The 7,031-nt window shown below is 34.6% G+C and overlaps 1 protein-coding gene across 2 annotated transcripts in view; it reads right to left on the reverse strand.

The window, feature by feature from the left end:
- The window catches only part of Rfk (Riboflavin kinase), a 35,829-nt gene that overhangs the window by 27,695 nt on the left and 1,103 nt on the right, over positions 1–7,031 (reverse strand). The window contains exon 1 of one of the 2 annotated variants that reach the window (XM_069039064.1): positions 6,867–7,019. The exons of the other annotated variant lie outside the window; for it this stretch is intronic. The gene's annotated coding sequence lies outside the window, so the exon portion shown is untranslated. Of the gene's footprint in view, positions 1–6,866; positions 7,020–7,031 lie in introns of those variants that run through there. 2 annotated transcript variants of the gene reach the window in all.

The raw sequence follows: 7,031 nt of genomic DNA on the forward strand, positions 1-7,031 counted from the left end.
TTCGTATTTGATATCCGATTTCAACGAACGATACATCAAATTAAAGGGTTCAAAAAGTATTATAAACTGGATATAAAATGTTGCCCTTAGCAACCCGATTTTACAAGGGTGAAGGGTCAACTGTATTTTTTTAAATGGCATCATACTTTTTTTGGTAGCGTTAGATTTATTATGTTTTTCTGAGTTCAAAAATTAGTAGGAATAAGTAGAACTTTATTTGTAACAGGCCATGAATTGCTTAAGACATTCTTGTTGTAACCATGGAAACACAAACAAATAAAAGTTTATTTTGGAAATAAACTTTATTTGTCGTTATATACAGGGGGTGCTATATTTTTGAACTCAGAAAAACATAGTGAATATAACTGTACCAAAAAATTATATTGCCATTTAAAAAAATAAAGTTGGCCCTTCACCTTTGCAAAATAGGGTCGCTAAGGGCAACATTTTTTATCCAGTTTATAGTACTTTTTGACCCCTTTAATTTGATGTATCACTCGTTGAAATCGAGTATCAAATAGGAAAGATACAAGCTGGGGTGTTTTTTTGTGATCAGTCTGTATTTAAAAATTACATACTAATACAGGGTCATTTGGTCATTATAAATGATTGTCCCATCGCAGTTGGCGTTGAAAACCCACATAAATTTGGTATGTGCCGCTAGCTTCGCAACGTTAGATAAACTAGTAGACAAATTTACACTATCGCCAGCAGCGCTACCTATCGGCGATGCTAGTCTCACTCATGTTATAAAGCTTGCCGCATATTCAAGTACATAATCAACGCCTACTGCGATGAGGCAATCATTTATAATGACCCCGTAGTTCATTTACGTTGAATGTAATTTATACCCTTTAAACCCTTAGAATCGATTTACGTAATCTTATACAAATTCAGTACCAAAGTTGCGCTGAAGAGTGAAGAAAGACTTAATTAAAAAGACGTAATTTTATATACCGTATGTCCCCGGATTAGGTTCACAAGAGGATTTTTTTTTCTATTTTGCACCTGTAACACAGTCAGTATAACACTCAAAGTGAGTTTTGCTACATGATCACAGCATTTCACGACACTTTAAATTCAGAACTACTTACCAGCGTTACCAACCCTTCTATTTGCCAAATATAATTTTCTTGGGATTGTTTTGAACTTTTTTAAATTTAAGAGGCAAAATAGAAAAAATAATGTATTATACTCATTTTATAAGCCATTTTGTCACACTTGTTTGCTTTACAGCACTCGTAGCTGCGCTCCTCGTATTCTAAAAAACGCGTGCGACAAAATGGTGTCTTATAAAACTCTTATAATAAACTACCTACTATTTTTGTCCATGGCTTCTTCTCATCATCACCAATTATCGTTTTTTTCCAAACTTATTTCAGAATCACCCTGGGCTTTGTTTATTTCAAATTTACAATGCTTACCGAAAAGTTCATACCGTAAAATTTAGCAATAATAATTGCTGCTTGTCTAAAGGGTGAAAATATGATTGGCAAAAGTTATCACGTGTCAAATTTGACATTAAAAAATCCGAAATAGAGTTTGCGTTGGAAATATAGGAAAAAGTTGGTTGTAATGAGATTTTATGCCTATAAGTCTAATGTGAATTTTCAGTTGGAAATTATCAAATTCAAGTTCAACTTGATTGAGCAGAAATGTGTACTAGGGGTGACTGGCCACTCCTTAGTGTAAATATTATTCTACAAAATTGAAGAGGGACAAATTTGTCAAATATCAAAAACGTCAACTTTTATACAGGGTTATTCTAAATGATTGTAGTCGAAGTAGGCATGAAAACTGAATGTAAAATTTATGGTTGTCGCTCCATATAAAAGAACATCAAAATGATGTGAATAAGTGAGTAGGTATATACACACCGTTCACACACAGGAGTCGAATTGGGTACAAAACAACTCAATATTTTTAGAATAATTGATTGCAAAACAATTCAATATTTCTGGATTCAATCGTTAATTTAACAAAAATAAATAAAAATCTCATCACCGCACTTTTCACCTAAAAAATGACAGTGACAGCGACAAAACTGACAGTTCACATGAAAGCGGCAAAAATGTAATAACATGGGCATGGCCTACTTCGACTACAATCATTTAGAATAAGCCTGTATAAAATTCAACAATTTATACCCGCGGGTGTCCCAGAACTGCCGCATGATATTTTAATAACGTATTCCGGAGTGAAAATTAAGACTAAATTTGAAAGAATAAATGTCGAGGGCCGTAGGGTATTTAAATGGTAAACTATTGAAATTAACCAATCGTGTGAAGCTTTTTTCAACCTGTTTTAAGGTATATTAAGTAATCCGACTAGTTGCTAGGAAACAACGTACATTTACATTTTTCAAAATTCTTATAAATTTAGCAGGTCCACTCTACTTGACAGAAATGAAGTGACAATGTGACATTATTTTTTAATGGCTGCGTTGAGACACGTCACCCAAAGATGAAAGCGTAAATGTTGAGCTGACAAACGTTAATACACTCCTTGAAACTAGGGAAAAATATTGAGGTTCATGTTTGATTGGAATAATGCCTTAACAAAAGGTGGTTTTTAAGCAGGGTAAAACAGAAAAGCAATATTGTTTTGATTTTTTAGAATTAAAAAAAAAAGTTTAATAAACAATCAAAAACCATAACAGTTAACAATTCATAGATACTCTTATAATAATTGCTCAAAATGACCTCCACCAATTTGAATACAAAGGCGTGCTCGTCTTATTAAGCTTGCTTGGGCGCCTTGAATCATTTGAGGTGTAATTGTTGCCAAAGCTTCATGCAATCTATCATCCAGTTGTTCTAAAGAGTTCACCGGTTCACGATAAACATAGTTTTTCGTGTAACCCCACAAAAAATAGTCTAAAGGTGTGAGGTCAGGCGACCTAGCCGGCCAATTTATTGGCCCGCCACGTCCTATCCAAGAATCAGGATATCTTCTATCAAGAACTTGTTGAGCTTGAGTTGTACAGGGTTATTCTAAATGATTGTAGTCGAAGTAGGCGTGAAAACTGTATGTAAAATTTATGGTTGCCGCTCCACATAAAAAAACATCAAAATGATGTGAACATATTGAGTTGTTTTGCACCCAATTTAACTCCCGCGTGTGAACGGTCTATACTCACTTATTCGGATTCAATCGTTAATTTAACAAAAATAAATAAAATCCTCATCACCGCATTTTTCACCTAAAAAATGACAGTGACAGCGACAAAACTGACAGTTCACATGAAAGCGGCAAAAATGTAATAACATGGACATGGCCTACTTCGACTACAATCATTTAGAATAACCCTGTATAATGCACTGGAGCACCATCGTGTTGAAACCAGGGATGTGCCAAGAATTGCAATGGCACATCGTCTAGAAGATCAGGCAATTCATCATTAAGAAAATTGGCATAGACTTCACCATTTAATCTTGGAGGAAATTTAAACGGAACAACCTGAAATATTTTATCTGATAATCGTTTGTTTATCAACACTTGCCAATGAATCTCCTAAAATCCCAGCCCACAAATTAATGCTAAACCGATGTTGAAATGCATTAACATGAATTGCATGATGTGGATTTTCGTCTACCCATACATGATAATTATGAATGTTAAATGTTCCGTTTCTTGAGAAAAAACATTCATCCGTAAATAAAATACTTTTTACAAAGTTGGGATTTGCTTCATTTTGTTGCAGTAACCATTCACAGAACTGCACTCTGAGAGGAAGATCTTCAGGCAAGAGATTCTGTACACGCGTATAATGATAAGCGTGTTGCCGATTATATCCTTTAGAATCCGCTGTGTTGTGCTTTTTGAAATGTCAAACATACTAGCGACGCTTCTAATACTTAACGTTCCGTCTTCCTCAAAAGTCTGAAGAACAGCCTCTTCATTTTATGGAGTGCGAGCCTCTCGTGTAACACCACCAACTCCTTTAGTTTGAGGTACTAAATTCCCCGTATTCCTAGCGCGATTCACCAAACGCAAAAATACATTTGCAGGAAAACGGCAGCGTAAGCTTCTACGGCTGCGTAAGCACTTTCACCACATGCTCCATAAACTATGAGCATATCATAGTACTCTGCAGCGGTAAACATTTTCAAAACTGTTCACTTTTGGATTTTATGAAAAAATATTACTGTCAAAATGACGTTAAGAAATGTCACAATGTAATTTATTATTCGATTACAGCGGACCAAATAATTCAAAGAATTTTATCGTATTATGAAAATCCATGGAAATAAAACACAGTAATGAGCTTACCTAATAAAGCAATTAACAAAGGTCTTATGATTGGTCAGCGAAAATCGCTTACAGTATAGATACTATAGGACCCTCGACATTTTTTCTTTCAATTTTAGTCTTGATTTTCACTCTAGAATACGCTATTAAAATATCATGCGGCAGTTCTGGGACACCGGTATGTTAACATTAAGAGACTTAGGCTAGGCAACTTTGTTAACAAGTAGGAGTAGTACGGGTGGTATGTGTCTGCGGCAAAGGGTGAACTACTCCTACCTTTTATCCCTTTGTAGAAGGGAGAACAGCGGCTGGCCGATGCGAGACCGGACTGCAGTTTCCATAAGTTCCATAGATTATAATATAATATCAATATACTGTTGGGCTTGGGCCTCTCCCCAGCGTTCAATCCGACCAGTTCGATTTGTTATCTACCTTCATTGTGAAATACACATATTCAATTACTTGAGTATTTGTTTGCTGACGACCCCCTTTGAGTTTCTCCAGACCCGCCTGACACGAGTCCAAAGAGAAACGAGCCCAATAAATAGCTAATTAAAACATGTAAACGTAATTGCAGTTAACTCTCAAACATAAGAATGTCCCTGGCCTTGCCCTGGGGACAAAGATTAAAGCTGCGTGATGCAAGATGCAAACCATATCATAAAGCAAACCAAAAAGTACAAAAAGGTAATTCTACCAACCTTAGTTTTTGAGTAAATCTAATTTTAAACTAGTAATATTTTTTTCTAAGATCTATTTTTAAACAATTTTCGAAATTTCCTTCTGAATAAGGAGACAACTTTTTCTGTAATATGTTATTAGTGACTTCGAAAATTTTCTCTTTCAACTCAATTACATAATAAACATTTTACCCACATGGCGCAAACTTTTTGGTAAGTACTGTGTTTCTAAATAAATTCATTTTAAAGATGAAAGTGCAATATCCAGATTTTCTCGCAAATCGGATATCATTTAATATCTACCTACTTGGACAAAACTTTCATAGCAACAACAGGCCTGACACATGGTTAATAACAACATTAAACGTTTTAAAGATACTTAATTCTATTCATTATCAAATCATATATCTCAGAAATTAAAAATAGGACCGTCAGTTTCGCAACAGGGAGCTTCAAGTGCGCGAATTTGAACTGCTTATTCGCGTGTCCCGCCGAACTTTCTTATCCCATTTTCGTGAAAAATATTAGTCCTACCAGAGGTCCTCCCAAAATTTTGTACACGACCAAATCCGTTCAGAATTTAATAATCTACAAAAAACATTTGGGTCACCTTCACCTATAACACGTTTTTTTTTACTTCCCCATCTTCCTAGGGGTCGTGGCAGCTTCAATTAAACTCAGAAAATCTCGAATATTCACATGTACCTATATCTTAATCTGGCAACTGGTGAAGATAAATTCGTTCGGAATATTTTCTATAAAACTGGAAATTTTACGCACTATTAAAGAAAGATAATCATTCGAAGAACTCTTACAGCACGGTTTCATTTAGGAACAAGTAAAAAATACGTTCCATTGAAGATTAGAGTGGAGAAGTAGGTAGGTACCAATACCCACTTTACTTTGCCAACATTATTAATGTTAGTCTTTGTTTTTGCCCCTTGAATACAAACAAACAAACAAAGCGATTAACATCTGTCGCGTTGTTTCTAAATAAGAATTTAAGAATTTGTGAAATTTAATTTTTTAATTTTGACGGATACTGTGGTGTCGGGGCAGACCGCAGACGTGACCTTGGGTGGAATCCTTCAACTTTAACGGTTTTAAATTTAAAATTTTTTTTTCATTGAAAAAGTGGCAAAGTAGAAAAAATACTGTATGACATCTCGTTTATAAGGCATTTTATCGCACTTACTCCTTTAGGGCACTCCTCGCTACGCTCGTCGTGCATGCGATAAAATGCTTCTTATAAGACTCGTATCATAATATACTATTTTGAATTTCAACTACCAATGTGTTACCTAAATCCAGAATTTTTAAATTTTTAAAAAGAGATTGCGGTACTGTTCCCGTTGCTGAAATTATAAGTGGTAAAATCGAAATTTTTTCTAAACACCAAAGATTTCTCATGGCAACGGAGAGCTCTAAATGTTTATTAATTTTTGTGTTATAGGTATGTCTGTGTTATTATTTATTACAACTATCATTATACAACTACGAGTATATTAATCCATGACAAACTAGAATTACAGAACATGGGAATTTGGTTACTCATGTATGAAAAAGAATTTCCCATACCTGCGTCCTATATTATTCTAATAAAGTGTAAATGGGTTTATTTAAAACTGAGACCTAATTTCTAAAGTTCAGTTATTTATCGTAGAGTTCAATCTTTTGAGTTTCGAAGCGTGCAAAAACGCATTAAAGCGACACAGATTGTAACTGATTAGTGCAAAATTCCACTGTGTAGGCAAATATCCGGAGATTGAGATTGACCCACCTACTCGTTGTAGCCTCAAGAAACTGTTGTAGTTTCAATATTTTCCGTCTTTAAGAACAAAGAGAATAAAGAGATAGGTATATACCAGAGCAAAATTGTTTGAGAAGATTCTGTTTCGCAGTAAATAACGGCGATGGACAAAGAAATGTACTCACCTAAAAAATATGCACTTGAAAATTTCTTGATTGTTGTTTTATATGAAAGACTACAGTAATCAGTGATCAAGTGGCAATATTGTATTTTACGATGATTTGGCTACTTAACAAAAGTGGGGAACATGCGCAATATACGTATACATTATTATTTTGAGAGTTTTTAAT

The sequence above is a fragment of the Tenebrio molitor genome, chromosome 2 (genome assembly GCF_963966145.1).
Source record: "Tenebrio molitor chromosome 2, icTenMoli1.1, whole genome shotgun sequence".
Taxonomy (NCBI): domain Eukaryota; kingdom Metazoa; phylum Arthropoda; class Insecta; order Coleoptera; family Tenebrionidae; genus Tenebrio; species Tenebrio molitor.